The sequence below is a fragment of the Megascapheus bottae genome, chromosome 1 (genome assembly GCF_031878675.1).
Source record: "Megascapheus bottae isolate mThoBot1 chromosome 1, mThoBot2.hap1, whole genome shotgun sequence".
In the NCBI taxonomy this organism is placed as follows: domain Eukaryota; kingdom Metazoa; phylum Chordata; class Mammalia; order Rodentia; family Geomyidae; genus Megascapheus; species Megascapheus bottae.
The window spans coordinates 4,367,072-4,383,051 of record NC_143509.1 but is presented as its reverse complement, the minus strand read 5'-3'; the positions used below and the strand labels follow the sequence as shown (position 1 = coordinate 4,383,051).

The 15,980-nt window shown below is 41.2% G+C and overlaps 2 pseudogenes; one reads left to right on the top strand and one right to left on the bottom strand.

Annotated features, from left to right (window-relative positions):
• LOC150068066 (olfactory receptor 7E178-like) overlaps positions 1-9,332 on the bottom strand; it is a 29,060-nt pseudogene extending 19,728 nt beyond the window's left edge.
• Positions 9,331-15,738, top strand: LOC150068065 (L-lactate dehydrogenase A chain pseudogene; annotated as a pseudogene).
• Positions 15,739-15,980: the final 242 nt, after the last annotated feature.

The window sequence follows — 15,980 nt, the reverse complement described above, 5'->3', positions numbered from 1 at the left end:
GTCCCAAACAGGTTAAATGAGAAGCTATTGACACAGCCCAAAATCATGATAAGAGCTTACTTCCTGTGTACTCAATTGTGCGGGTCCAAGGTCACTGACCCCACAGTCATGGTCACTGATCCCACAGTCAGTCCCCAACATCTCCCCCATCTTTATTTTAAAACATGCAAACCCGCCTGTCTTAGGTTGGGTGGATTGCTAACACTGCCTTACCCGTCATGGGGAACTTCTTCAGATCAAGCTGAAGGCCCTGTCTTAGGTTGGTCAGAGCGCATCCCCTCTTACCCGTCCTTGACTGCGATTCCTCTCGTGGGGGACCTCAACCATCTGGGGCTTTGATCTGTGGAGTTGTCCTGCAAGGTTTAGCAATGAATTTTGCAAGATCTTTACCACACAAGGCTGGCAACATTCCTGGACCAACAAAGGTCATTAGCAAGCCTTTTAGGCCACGAAGGCCCTGTGTCAAAGCAACAGTGGCAGCTGCAGCAATAGCTGCTAAGGAAATAAAAGCTAGAATACCTGCTAATATTAATCCAATAAACCTCCTAGGGCACATTAGGTCTTTCAATAGTTGTAAAGCCAAGAAACCAGAATCTTCATAGCAGGGTACAGACATATTCACAGGTAACATAATATAAGGTGGTTCTTTAACAATAATAACAGAGGTAGCAAATCCATTATACATACAATTTGTAAAAGAACAATTATCGCATGTTATATTAAATTGTGTAGAATCAATGAATATGTTAAAAGGTCCATACATAATAGCAAAAGGAGGAGAAACACAGTTCATAATGTTCTTTTGATAGGAGGAGCTGGGTAGAATTGGCCCCTGACCAGTCTAGTAGCTGTGAGCAAGTCCCAGTAATACTGGTGATAAGGTTGCTTTTGATCTGGCACCCATATCCAGTGATTGATAGACTGCAACTCAGTACATCCTGGGATGGAGTCATTGTCCCAAAGTTTAAAGCACAGTGGGTTGCTGATCCCAGAAGCAGAGAATCCACCCGTTTGAATGTGTTGAATAAATGGATCAGGAGCAGTCCCATATGCTGATCAGTTGATATGCACCTAAACAGCACACCATCTAAGGACCAAAAGAACTGTCAAGACACAAGCCCTAATAAAAGCTTTTAAAAATTGTCGGAACTAATAAATATCTCTCAATCCTAACTCTCAATATCAATGGACTTAACTCTCCAATTAAACGGCATAGGCTGTCTAGTTGGATCAAAAAGCAAGAGCCATGGTTCTGCTGTCTTCAAGAGACACATCTTACCCAAAAAACAATCACCTTTTGAAAGTGAGAGGTTGGAATAAACTCTATGAAGCTAACGGCCCCCATAAACAGGCTGGAGTTGCCATCCTCATATCAGATAAAATAGACTTCAAACTAAACTTAGTAAGAAAAGACAAAGAAGGTTACTACATACTACTAAAGGGATCTTTCCTCCAGGAAGACATAACGATCCTAAATATTTACACACCCAATCCCGGAGCTCCGAACTTCATCAAGCAAACTTTACTTACACTGAAACCATACATAGATCGAAATACAGCGATTGTTGGTGACTTCAACACACCACTCTCACCTATGGACAGAGCAACAAGGCAAAAAGTCAACAGAAAAACCTTAGAACTGAACAACTATATAGACCAACTAGATCTAACAGACATCTGCAGAATATTCCACCCAGCAACAACACAATATACGTTTTTCTCAGCAGCACATGGAACATTTTCCAAAATAGATCACATCTTAGGCCATAAAACAAACCTGGACAGATTCAGAAACACTGAAATTATTCCATGCACACTCTCAGACCACAAAGGCATCAAATTGGAACTGAACACACATCTCCACCAACGAAAACCCTGTAACTCATGGAGACTGAACAACACATTGTTGAATCACCAATGGGTCACCGAAGAGATCAGAACAGAAATCCAACAGTTTATGAAATTTAACAGTAAGGAGCACACAAAATACCAACTCCTTTGGGACACAGCAAAGGCAGTACTCAGAGGAAAATTTATAGCGCTGAGTGCCTACAACAACAAGTTGGAAAAATTGCAAACCAACAAGTTAATGTCTCACCTCAAGCTCCTGGAAAAAGAGCAACAAACCAACCCTAATCTCAGTAGAAGAAAGCAAATAATTAAAATCAAAGCAGAATTAAATGATTTGGAATCCAAAAAAACTATAGAAAGAATCAACAAAACAAGGAGTTGGTTCTTTCAAAGAATTAACAAAATTGACAAGCCCTTAGCAAATCTTACCAAAAAAAGAAGAGAGCATATCAAAATAAACAAAATCGCAGATGAAAATGGTAATATCACGACAAAAATTACCAAGATCCAGAATATCATGAGGGAATACTTCTCAAACCTTTGCGCCAACAAATTTGAGAATCTAGATGAAATGGATGAATTCCTAGCCAATATTAACATACCCACACTGAACCAAGAAGAACTAAGGCAACTCAACAGGCCTATTTCAAGCTCTGAAATAGAAATGGCAATTAGAGAACTTCCACCTAAGAAAAGCCCAGGGCCAGATGGATTCACAGCTGAATTCTATAAGGTTTTCAAAGCAGACCTCACACCAATACTCCTCAAGCTCTTCAACGAAATTGAAAATGAAGGTTCCTTACCACACTCATTCTATGAAGCCAGTATAACCCTCATCCCCAAACCAGACATAGATTCATCAAAGAAAGAGAACTATAGACCTATTTCTTTGATGAACATCAATGCGGAACTTCTCAACAAAATACTGGCCAACCGTCTACAACAACTCATCAAAAAAATTATACACTATGATCAAACTGGATTCATGACGGGGAGGCAAAGCTGGTTCAACATACGCAAATCAATTAATATAATTCAACACATCAACAGGAGCAAGGACAAAAATCACATGAGTGTCTCAATAGACGCGGAAAAGGCATTTGACAAGATCCAACACCCCTTTATGTTAAAAGCTCTGGAGAATCTAGGAATCCATGGAACATTCCTCAATGTAATAAAGGCTGTGTATGGGAAACCCACTGCAAGTATTACACTTAATGGTGAAAATCTAAAGCCATTCCCTCTAAAATCAGGAATGAGACAAGGATGCCCACTCTCTCCACTACTCTTTACCATAGTACTAGAATTCCTAGCCAGTGCAATAAGGCAAGAAGCAAGTATAAAGGGGATCCAAGTAGGGAAAGAGGAAATAAAACTATCCCTCTTTGCAGATGACATGATTCTGTATTTAAAGAATCCTATAGACTCTACTCCCAAGCTCCTTGTGCTGATTCAAAACTTTGGAAGAGTAGCAGGCTATAAAATCAACCCTCAAAAAATCAACTGCCTTCCTTTACACCAACAGTGAGAGGAACGAGGCAATAATCAGGAAAGAAACTCCTTTCACAATAGCCTCAAAGAAAATAAAGTACCTAGGAATTAGCTTAACTAAGAATGTAAAGGACCTTTTTGACGAAAACTTTAAAACCCTAAAAAAGGAAATTAAAGCAGAACTAAGGTAATGGAAAAACCTCCCATGCTCCTGGATTGGAAGAATCAACATTGTGAAAATGACAATCTTGCCAAGAGCTATCTACAAATTCAACGCAATACCCATCAATATCCCAATGTCATTCTTTAAAGAAATAGAAGAGGCAATCCAAAATTTCATATGGAATAATAAAAGACCCCGTATAGCAAAAACACTTCTTAGCAGAAAAAACAGCGCCAGAAGAATTTCAATTCCAAACTTTAGACTCTATTACAGAGGAATAATTCTCGAAACAGCTTGGTACTGGCACAAGAACAGGTCTGAAGACCAATGGAATAGAACTGAGGACCCGATATTAAACCACAGACCTATGGCCACCTAGTCTTTGACAAGGGAGCCAAAAAAGTAGAATGGAAGAAAGACAGCCTCTTCAACAAGTTGTGCTGGCAGAACTGGTTAAGCACGTGCAGAAAACTAAAGTTGGATCCCTCTTTGTCACCTTGTACTAGAAATAACTCCAAATGGATCAAAGACCTGGAGGTAAAAGCTGACACACTGAAAACTTTACAGGAAGAAACAGGAGATACACTAGGCCTCCTTGGCACAGGTCAAAACTTTCTTAATAAGGACCAAGAATCACAACAAATCAGAGAAAGGCTGGATAAGTGGGACTGCATTATACTGCAGAGCTTTTGTATGGCAAAGGACATAGCTACTAAACTAATCAGGAAGCCTACAGAGTGGGAGAAGATCTTCACCAACCAAACAACGGACAAAGGCCTCATATCTAAAATATATCAACAAATCAAAAAATTGAATCACTCCAAAACTAACCTCCAAAGTAACAACCATCCCATTAAAAATGGACCAAAGACTTAAAGAGAGTCTTCTCTGAAGAAGAAACAAAAATGATCTATAGACACATGAAGAAATGCTCAACATCTCTGGTCATAAAAGAAATGCAAATCAAAACAACTCTAAGATTCCAACTCACTCTAGTTAGAATGGCCAGGATCAGAAAAACGAATAATAACACGTGCTGTACGGGATGTGGCCAGGAGGGATCACTACTACACTGTTGGTGGGAGTGCAAACTCATTCAACCACTATGGAAAGCAGTATGGCAGTGCCTCAAAAGGCTAAACATAGAACTCCCCTATGACCCAGCAATTCAACTACTTGACATTTACCCAACCATCCAGAATCTAGGGCATACTAAATCCACTAGCACAACAATGTTCATTGCAGCATTATTCACCACAGCAAAGATATGGAACCAACCTAGATGTCCCTCAGTTGATGAGTGGTATTTGTACACAATGGAATTCTATGCTGCTGTCAGAAAAAACGACATCGCCCCATTTGTTAGGAAAAGGAAAGTCTTAGAAAAAATCATATTAAGTGAAGTAACCCAGACTCAAAGAACTTAGGCTCAATGGATTCCCTCATTTGTCATAATCAGTAGAAACCTTGGGTTCTCCTAGCAGAGATCTGCAATAGCGCAAAAACTTGATACATAAGGCCATATAGTATGAAGCTAATTGAAAGGACCTCCAGGATATTGAAACAAAAGCCATATAACGAATGATTGTTGTCCTTAATGTACTATGTTATCTCTCATCTCCTTTGCTGTCCCTTGGTTATCTCATATTGTTACAGTATCTCACTTTGTTATCTGATGTATTGAATTTATTTGTATTGGGTTATTTGAAATTTGATAGGGAAGGGGGGAAAACCAGGACCGGGCGATGGGGGGGAGGGTAATGGGTACCAAGACATGTGAAAGGTTATCAATATATGTGAATTAATTCACCTTCTATCTGGCAAATATCATGTAACCCTTTTATTAATTACAATAAAAAATATAAAAAAAAGAAATCCATCAATTGGGCTGAGTGGGATGATAACAGAAGATAAGGAACTTGGGGCTGATATGGGAGAAATGAGGATCAGAAAATACAAATGTCCAGTTAGCCAGGGAGGATGAATTGATTAAATAATAATAAATAATCATACATTTATGAAATCCACTGAACGGGGCACTGAGCTATTCTTGTGATATTCTGAATGGATACTAAGGGTAACACATATGAGGTAACAAATATAATTTTATAGATGGAAACATTTGGTAGTGTGCTCAGTTTCACTGTGTCCATATTAAACATGTGATTTCTATAACTTTAAAACATGACATACTTTTAAAATAATGAATAAAAACCAAGAAATTGTTTTTCTCTATAGAGATCAAGTGATCTATTACATGTCCAAATATTCTTCAAGACAGTGAAGAGACTTGTCTCCAGAGATTTAGTCCCTATTGAAATTAACAGTTCCTTTAAGGATTCCTTCTTATTTTCTTTAATCAAAACAAAAGGGGAAAAAAACAAAAAGAACTATGTTCCCCTTGGAATAAATTAATTCCTCTCTCCCTGTAACCGCTACAATATTGCAAGAAATTAACCTAAATCTGTTTATCTATGATGTCATCTTCACTTTAACTCATGGGAACAACATAGTTTGGAGACTAGAAAGATATTTTATTCCATGAAGACAATTATTTCATGAAATACAATTCATTTGTTGAGATCTTAGTAGATTCATCGATTGTCTTGCAAGAAACTGCACAAACTTCTGATTCCCTTCTCTGAATCCAGTCTCCGTGAAAACTCTAGCTGAAAAAGTTCTAAGAAGGAGTTGGGGAATAAGAAATCTTCAGTAGTAAAAAAAAGAAGAAGACAGAGCCATGGTAGCCTGATAAAGATAGGCGAAATGTAAATTTATGTCCTGTAAGAGAAACAAGAGAAAAAGGACCAGAAGTGGGCTCATGTCTGCAGGTGAGGTCCCAGATCTCCAGGTAACTTATCATCCTCATGGAGCTCATGCTTTGGAATCTCTGATTTCCCTTCTTTCTCCAGCCTACGGCACCTTTCTCATGAAGTTCCTTTCTGGAAAGTCTCTTGCTCTTCTCCAAGAATCAGCGTTATCTGTCACCTTTGCTTTATCCAATTATGTATTTATTAATCACCTGCTTAAAGATCCATGTGCACCAGGTATTGTCTGTTGGGTTCCATGCCACTGGGCCTCTTTGTTCTCTAGGCCTGAGCCTTGAACTTGGCACTGTCCTAATCTCCTTTTACTCAAGACTAGCACTCTACTACTTGAACTACAGCTCCACTTCCAGCTTTTTCTGTCATTATTTGGAAATAAGGGTCTCGTGGACTTTCCTTTCCCATTAGTGTCCATAACAAAATCTAGCCAACAATGGAATTATTGATAAAGAAGAATTCCCCTTCATGTGTGTCTGTGTGTGTGTTGTATGTGTATGTGTTGTGTGTGTGTGTGTGTGTGTGTGTGTGTGTGTGTGTGTGTGTGTGTGCTTGAATGTGCATTGCCAGCCATGGGGCTTGAACTGTGGGTCTTGGCACTGTCCCTGAGCCATACCAACTGAACTACAGCTCACATGTGGCTTTTTGGTAATTAATCAGGAATGATAATCTCATGATTACCCTGTCTGAGCTGGCTTCACACCCTGATCCTTCAATTGCAGCCTCATAGTAGCTAGAATGCCAGCTTGAGCCACTGGCACCTAACTTCCCTCACTTAGTTTTGCACATGCACACTGGCTTGAATGTGCACAAGTGTATGTATTCCAACTGGAAAAGGGGGTTTTGCTGTGGTATTTCCACAAAGGCATATATTGTGTTTTGATCACACTAAACCCCTCTGTAGCTCTTTCTTTGGTCCATAGTCCCTTCTTCTGATTTCAACAGGGTTTAGTGGATTTTATCTTCATCTTCACACATATTCTGTATTAATCCCACCATTACTTCCCTCTCTCTCTGGCTTGTCCCCACAAACAACTACATTTCTGATATATTTACAGATAGATAGATAATATGTAGATTGATCATAGATAATAGAAATTAGATGCTAAGAAAAATTGTAATTCTAAGAGTGACATTTTCCTTAACTTTAATGATTCCAATAGAGTAACAATTGTCTCCCTGTATAGAATCCTGAAAAGATTAGATTTCTTTAATGGGTAAACAAGATTGAGATAAGCCTACTATTTATTATCTTTTTTGATATTTCATTCTAATAAATAGAAGGGTTACATTATATTCACCAGATAGAAGGTGCATTACTTCACAAACACTGATACCCTTTCTCATGTTTTGAACCCCATTACATTTGCCTCACCCCTGCCCCTCATCTTGTTATCCCCCCTTCCCTATTTATTTTTACATCTCACTGTATAAATATCAAGTATCTAGGTAGGAAACGACAACGGAAAACTACACATATTTCACAGTTAACTGTCAGTATGCCCATTGAGTTAGACATAAAATTTAAGATTTTATTGTAATTCATAAAACTTTGTAAGAGAAGATAGCATTGAAGATAAATGAAAAAGAAAAAAAAACAAAGATAAAAACTAACAAAGATACAGTTCAGTAGGTAATGGACCAACAGACAGACAGATAGATACACAGATAATAGATGGGCAATTACATAGATATATCAGAAGGTAATACAAAACATACAGAAAGATAGATATATAACTAACCAAGAGACAGACAGGTAAGTACAAAGGTAGATAGATATTACACAGATAGATATACACAGGCATACATACATAGATAACAGTACACACATACACAGAAACTGAGATATCACAGTAGCCTGGTACGTAAATGATAGACAGACACATACATACATAAATAATAGACATACAGTGGGTTGGAAGGTGGGTAAGAAGATAGCTAGCTGAGTAGGCAGACAAATAGATACAAAGATACAAAACTGTGAAGAAGAGAACACATGTACCATTTGTCTTTCTGAACCTGGATTATTTTGCTTCCAGTCATTTTCCTACACAGGATGGAATCCAGTGTTCTTAAAGGCTGAATACTATTCCATTATATGTCTGTTTCTGTTCTCCTTTCATCCACAGGACAGTGGGGCTGATTGGATTCGCTGTCTCAGCATAAAAGGCCTGTGCCTTCCTTTCCTACTCCATCTTTCCTCCCCCCAGCACAAATGATTTCCATTTCCCAGAAGATTTTCCTCCCGAATGCTGTCATTCTGATTTACACAGCTTCCATTGCATGAGCATAAAAGATGTTAACACGTGTAATTGTTCTGGAGAAGACAAACTCTAGTGTTCAAACCTTAAGATTTCTTTGTAAATATTCCAGACAAACTGCTCTTTCAGAGCCTTCAGCATATGAATCATCTTCATCCAGTTTACTATTGCATGATCCATTAATTCTGCTGATTTCCACACAATATGTTCCTGCTCCAGAGCATGAAATCCCATGCAAGTGATGGATGGTGTGTGTGTGAGACTACTTACTCAAGGCTACTACGAGATCCACTGTCATCCTTTTAGTGCTACAAAAAGGAGATAAGACTCTGACAGACATTTCTTACCCAGACTGACTTACAACCCCAAGCCTTAGCTCTCCACTTCCTGAGTAGCTAGGATTATAGGCATGAATTAAATGTGCTAAGCATATCGTAGGTTATTTTAATGATGTCGTGCTCCTTTGTCCTCATTTCTGTGCAGCTGGTAGTCTCTTTTTTACCCTCTCTCATATTTTGGAATAAATCACCTAGAAGGAATTCTCTGTCGGGAGGCATCCACAGCCATGTTGACCAGCCATGGAATATTCCATCCACACAGGTAACAGATGTGTTGTGTTGAGAACAGCTCAGCCCACGAATGCAGCCTGGACTCCAGGCAATGAGGCTGAATGACATCCGGGAATTCCATGTACTGAGATCTTCCCCACAAATGCTCCCATTCCTGTGAAGGTGCTTGCTCCATGGCCTGCACACAACAGGAGGACAACTCAATCGTATTACATGGTGAACATTCCCGCCACCAGGAAAATAGGTAAAAGAGTTAATTGTACCTGAGAGTTGAAAGCGCTTCCTGAAAGGTGAAGGCAGTGGAAAAGGTGGACAGAGAAATGGAGAGAAGAAAGGTGGGCAAAATCATTCCTAACATTCAGTGTACAAACGTGAAGCTGGATCTGAGTGAACTGAGGGAGGGGTTGGAGTGAGGGGAGTTGTGGTGACATGGATGAAATGGTCTTTTACTCAAAAACTGATCATTGAATTGCAGCCACATTGTACAAGTAGGTAAGAATAAGGTTTAGAAAAATACATTTCATAGGGACTGCAGCACAGCCTACTGATAGAGTGCTTGCCTAGCATGCATGAACACCCGAGGTTGAATCCTCAGTACCACTCACATAGAAAAAACTGGAAGTACTTCTGTGGCTCACTTAATAGTACTCTAACTTTGACAAAGCCAAGGACAGTGCCCAGGCCTTGGGTTCAAGCCTCAGGGCTAGCAAAACACAAAACTTCACAGTCAGTGAATACAAGACAGGGATATTTACCCACATATTACAATATGAAAGTGAGTGGAGCCAATTTTGGCTGTGCAGGTCAATCTAGGAAACAAAAAAGGCATCTGGCAGGGGAAGGGCATGACCACCTGAGCGGGCAGTGGGCATTGATTGAACTTTTCCTTACTTGCCCCAAGGAAAACAGCCAGGGCTATGACAGCACAAAACCACACAGGGGAATCACCATTCCTCCTCCTGGGCCTCTCAGATGACCCTCAACTCCAGCCCATCCTCTTTGGGCTCTTCCTGTCCATGTCCCTGATCACCGTGCTTGGAAATCTGCTCATCATCCTGGCCGTCACCTCTACCCCCACCTCCACACGCCCATGAACTTCTTCCTCTCCAACCTGTCTTTTGTGGACATGTGTTTTACTACTACTACCATCCCCAAGATGCTGGTGAATATCCAGAACCAGAGGAAAGACATCTCCTACCCAGAGTGCCTCACTCAGGTGTATTTCTTCATGATTTTTGGTGGAATGGAAAATTTCCTATTGACCGTGATGGCTTATGATCGCTTTGTGGCCATCTGTCACCCACTGAACTACCCAGATATCATGAACCCTCACTTCTGTGGTCTCCTGGTTCTGGGGTCCTGGTTTCTCATTTTCTGCATCTCACTACTCCATGTTCTACTGATGAGGAAATTAACCTTCTCCCCAGGATCCACCATCCCCCATTTCTTCTGTGAACTAGCTCAAATTCAAAGAGTGGCCATCTCTGACACCCTCATCAATGACATCTGTGTGTACCTGGCTTTTGTGTTGTTTGGTTTGTTTGCTGCCTTAGGAATCTTCTTCTCATACCATCAGATCCTCTCCTGTTTAATGAAGTTTCCCAACACGGCTAGCAAGCACAAAGCCTTCTCCACCTGTGGCTCTCACCTCTGCGTGGTCTCCTTGTTCTACGGGACAGGACTTGGGGTGTACCTCAGCTCTGTGGTGTCCTCCTCCGCCCACAGAAGCAAGGTGGCCTCAGTGATGTACACAGTGGTCACTCCCATGCTGAACCCCTTCATCTACAGCCTGAGGAACCAGGACGTGATGGGGGCTCTGGGGAGACTGCCAGGCAGAGTGGTCTCCTGTCTTGATGGATTGTGAAGCACAGAACAAAGTAGTCCACTGCAAGAGGGAAGACTAATTGGCTGAATATCAGCATCATTGATTCTTTTTCTTCATTATAGGACTCAGTATTTATATATATATATATATATATCCATCTAGAAAATATATATGAATTCCAGAATACCCTGCAAAGCCCCTATGGCTTTGTCTGTCTATATGTGGACATCTGTCTTTGAAAGAAATTTACTTGCTATACTTCAGAAAAACAACTTTCTTGTCAGTGTGAATTTTCCTTAATATTCCCATTTGGCGAGGTGTTATACAAATTCTTCTGGTCATTTCTAATTGAGCATAGAAACCACCTATCACAGTCCGAGGTTACACAGCATCCCCTTAAGTTATCCCCTTCTATATTAAATCTTCCTCCTAAAAAAAATCTTCTTCTTCCTCCTCCGCCCCCTTTTTCCTCCTCCTCCTCCTGCTCCTCTTGTACTTCTGCTTCTGCTGCTACTTCTGCTGCTGCTTCTTCCTCTTCCTATTCCTCTTCTACAGCCCTGGGACTGAATTCTGTCTCTGGTGCTGTTTGTGAGCATTTTTGATCAGGGTTATTCCTCTGCTATTTGAGACACATCTACACAATCCCCATATCAGGGAGCTATTCAGAGGTAAGACCCTCATAGACTTTTGCCTGTGCTGGCTTTAAACCCCAATCCTCAGATCCCAGTCTCCTGTGTAGTTGGGATAACAGATGTCAGTCTCCGCCATTTGGCAAGACAAAATAACTTCATTTTTTACTTAGCAGAAACAGAATAAACACATACAAGAATCCAAATAAAATCTCAACACTTTCAGAACAGCAGTTATGGCCTTACATGTGAGATTTTGTTTAATTTTGAGGGAATATTTTTTTACTAATTCGTCTTTCCACTCAGGTATGAACTTGTTTCCATGATAGCTATAGTAAGTGGCATCCTCACACAACAGTATCTGAACACGCCTGTTTCTTCTCAACCTCACCAGAATTGGTGTTGTAGACTTCCTTCAGCATTGACATAATACAGAATCACACTGTTTTCTTCATTTGCAATCCTATGTAGTTAACAGGTTGAATATTTCTTTGTGGATTTCTTCATGGCCATTTTTACCTCCTTTAATGATTGTCTTGCTTGTGAGCATTGGCTCACACCTGTAATCCTAGCTACTCAGGAAGATGAGATTTGAGGATCACAGTTCAAAGTCAGCTTAGGCACTAAAGTCTGTGAGACTCTTATCGGCAATTAACCACTAGAATACCAAATGTGGTGCTGTGACTCAAGGGCAGTAGCCTTGAGCTGAAGAGCTCAAGAACAGCAATCAAGCCCTGAGAGCAAGCCCATGACCAAACAAAAAAATACATGAATAAATAAAGAAATAAACATTATCTTATCCATCTTTTTCCTCATTGTGAAGTCAACTTAACTGTAAACCTTAATATTTGGTGTTGAGTAGCTGAGAGGCTTTCCTTCTATCTCCTGGGACTAGGGCTCTTCATAAGTGAATACCCCACACACATCTCTCATTCTTATCAGCCTTTCCCATGCTCTGAATAAAGATTTGATTTCTGCAATCCCTTTTGTCAATTTTTCCTCCTATTTAATGAAATACTACAGAACTTTCCAGAAAGTACTAGTCTAGGCTATATCTCCAGTTATGTTCTCTATGATTTCCTGTTGTAATTTTAGCTTCAGGTCTTACAGGCTGAGATGTAGGATGGTGCCTCCAAGCCAGGTTGGGCAGGAAAGTCTGTGACAATCTTACCTCTACCCATAAAACTGCTGGAAGTAAACGGGGCAACCTGTGCTCACACCTGAATCCTAGCTCTTCGGGAGCCTGAGATCTGAGGATCACAGATCAAACCCAGCCTGGACATGAAAGTCCATCAGACTCTTACCTCCAATTAACCACCAGAAAACTGAAAGTGGTGCTGTGGCTCAAACAAGGAGAGTGTTAGCCTTGAGAGCTCAGAGATAGTGCTCAGGCCTACAGTTCAAGCCCCACAAGAAAGAGAGAGAGAGAGGAAAAGAGAGAGAGAGAGAGAGAGAGAGAGAGAGCGAGAGAGAGAGAGAGAGAGGGAGAGAGGGAGAGAGGGAGAGAGAGAGAGAGGGAGAGAGAGAGAGAGAGAGAGAGGGAGAGAGAGAGAGAGAGAGAGAGAGAGAGAGAGAGAGAGAGGCAGGCAGGGGGTGGGGGAGAGAGAGGGGTGAGCTCTCTCTCTCTCTGGTAAGAGAACAACACACAATGTACTGAATGGAGAAACCTGGGAGGTTCTCTCACAGATCTAAATTACACAGGAGCCTGCATTCACCCCTGTCACTCAGCACTATGTCCCAGCCAGAGCAATCCTTCAAGAGAAAGAAAAACATGCACTCAAATTTGAAAAAATAATACATCCCAGAGTGTCACTGTGTGTACAAGATATGACCTCCACTAAAGTAACTCCAATAATCAGTTCTGGTGCTGGTCGCTCATGCCCGAATCCCCAGCTACTGGACAGGCTGAGATCTGAGGATGGAAACTCACAGTCATAATAGGCCTCAAGTCCTCCAGGACCTTTTTTCCAGTTCAGTAGGAACAAGACAGAAGTGGAGTTGTGGCAGAAGTGATAGAGCACCAACCTTGAGCACAAAAGGTTAGGGGGAATTCTCCAATCCAGAACTCCAGGCGTAGAACCAACACACACACACACACACACACACACACACACACACACACACACATACACACACACCATCCATCTTTCAACAGGATCAGGAGGAAATCATATGTTTCCAGTTTTATTTAGGGGGTGTCATTTCTTTTCCTGTGTGTCTGTCTGTGTGTGTGTGTGCATGTGTGTGTGTGTGTTGCTGTTGGAGCTTGAACTCAGAGCCTGGGCATTGTCCATGACTCTTTTTGCTCAAGGATTCTGCTCTTCTGCTTGAGCCACAGCTCCATTCTGCCTTTTTAGTGGTTCATTGAAGAGAAGACTCTACAGACTTTTCTGCCCCACTGGCTTCTAACTCTAAATACTCACATCTCAGCCTCCTAAGTATTTCAAATTACAGGTCTGAGCCAGCAGCACCTAGCTGAGATTGTTTTCTTTTTCCTTTTTCTCTTTCTTTAGATTTTTTTGTCCGTTCTTGGACTTGAACTCTGAGCCTGGACGCTGTCCCTGAGCTCTTCAGCTCAACACTACCTCCCTACTCCTTGAGCTACCACCACACTTCTGCTTTTGTGGTGGTTAACTGGAGATAAGAGTCTCATGTATTTGAATGCCTGGGCTGGTTTTGAACCAAGATCCTCAGATCTCAGCCTCCTGAGTAGCTAGCATGACAGGAGTGAGCCACCATGCCTGGTGGGTGTTTTCTAAGCTGACTTCATAGAAATCCAGCATTTGGGCCAAGGGGAGCAGTAACAGAAGGTAAGGAATAGGGGCTGATATGAGAGATATGAAGATCAGAAAATCAAATGTCCAGTTAACCAGGGAGGATACATTCATTAGATAATAATTAAATGATCATACATTGATTAAATCCACTGAACAGGGCACTGAGCTATTCTTGTGATATTCTGAATGGATACTAAGGGTAACATATATGAGGTAACAAATATAATTTTATAGGGTTCTGGGTGTCTCAGTGTGCTGCTGACCAAATAAAACGTGGTATTTTTATCTATAACTTCAAAGTATAAGACACTGCCAGATCTGCCCACAGTGCACCTCCGATTTCCGCCCATCGTGCACCCTGGAGTACCAGTCCTTCCCAATCCAGAAGGGAAGGTCTCAAGGATCAGCTGATTGTGAATCTTCTTAAAGAGGATCATGTCCCCCAGCACAGATTACACTTGTTGGGGATGGTGCTGTTGGCATGGCCTGTGCCATCAGGAATTGGCAGATGAGCCTGCTCATGTTGATGTCATGGAAGACAAACTGAAGGGAGAAATGATGGACCTCCAGCTCAGCAGCCTTTTCCGCAAAACACCAAAAATTGTCTCTGGCAAAGACTACTCTGTGACTGCAAATTCCAACCTGGTTATTGTCACAGCTGGGGCCCATCAGCAAGAGGGTGAAAGCCATCTTAATTTGGTCCAGCGCAATGCAAACATCTTTAAGTTCATCATTCCTAATGTAGTGAAGTACAGCCTAAATTGCAAGTTGCTTACTGTTTCCAATTCAGTGGATATTCTGACCTAGGTCCCTTGGAAGATAAATGGCTTCCCCAAAAACTGTGTAATTGGAAGTGGCTGTAAGCTGGGTTCAGCCCGGTTCCATTGCCTGATGGGAGAGAGGCTAGGAATTCACCCCTTAAGCTGTCATGGATGGGTTCTCATGGAGACTAGTGTGCCAGTGTGGAGTGGAGTAAAAGTTGCTGGTGTCTCCTTCAAGAATATGAATCCTGATTTAGGCACTGATGCAGACAAGGAACAGTGGAAAGAGGTTCATAAACAAGTTGTTGACAGTGCCTATGAGGTGATCAAACTGAACGCTATACATCCTGGGCCATTGGACTGTCTGTGGCAGATTTAGCAGAAAGTATTATGAAGACTCTTCGAAGAGTTCATCCAATTTCAACCATTATTAAGGGTTTCTATGGAATAGAATGGGACAGAATGGAATTTCAGATGTGGTGAAGGTCACTCTGACTCCCGAGGAAGAGGCTCACTTGAAGAAAAGTGCAGATACGCTTTGGGGAATCCAAAAGGAGCTGCAGTTTTGAAGTCTTCTATGTACCACTTCACTGTCAAGGCTATAAGAGAATTTTAGTCGGGGATTATGCATGTTGTCCCATACTGATCTGTGACTAAAGCAGTAGCATTACAAAAAGACCTGGGAAAAATATTCATTTCCTGAAATTAGGACTAGGACTGGTTCAGGAAAACATGCAGCTGTATTCTGATGGTGGATGGGTCCTGTGTAACTGTAAAAACTGGTAAGTGTAAACAATTTCACCCTCTCTGAGACACCACTGCCAATGCATG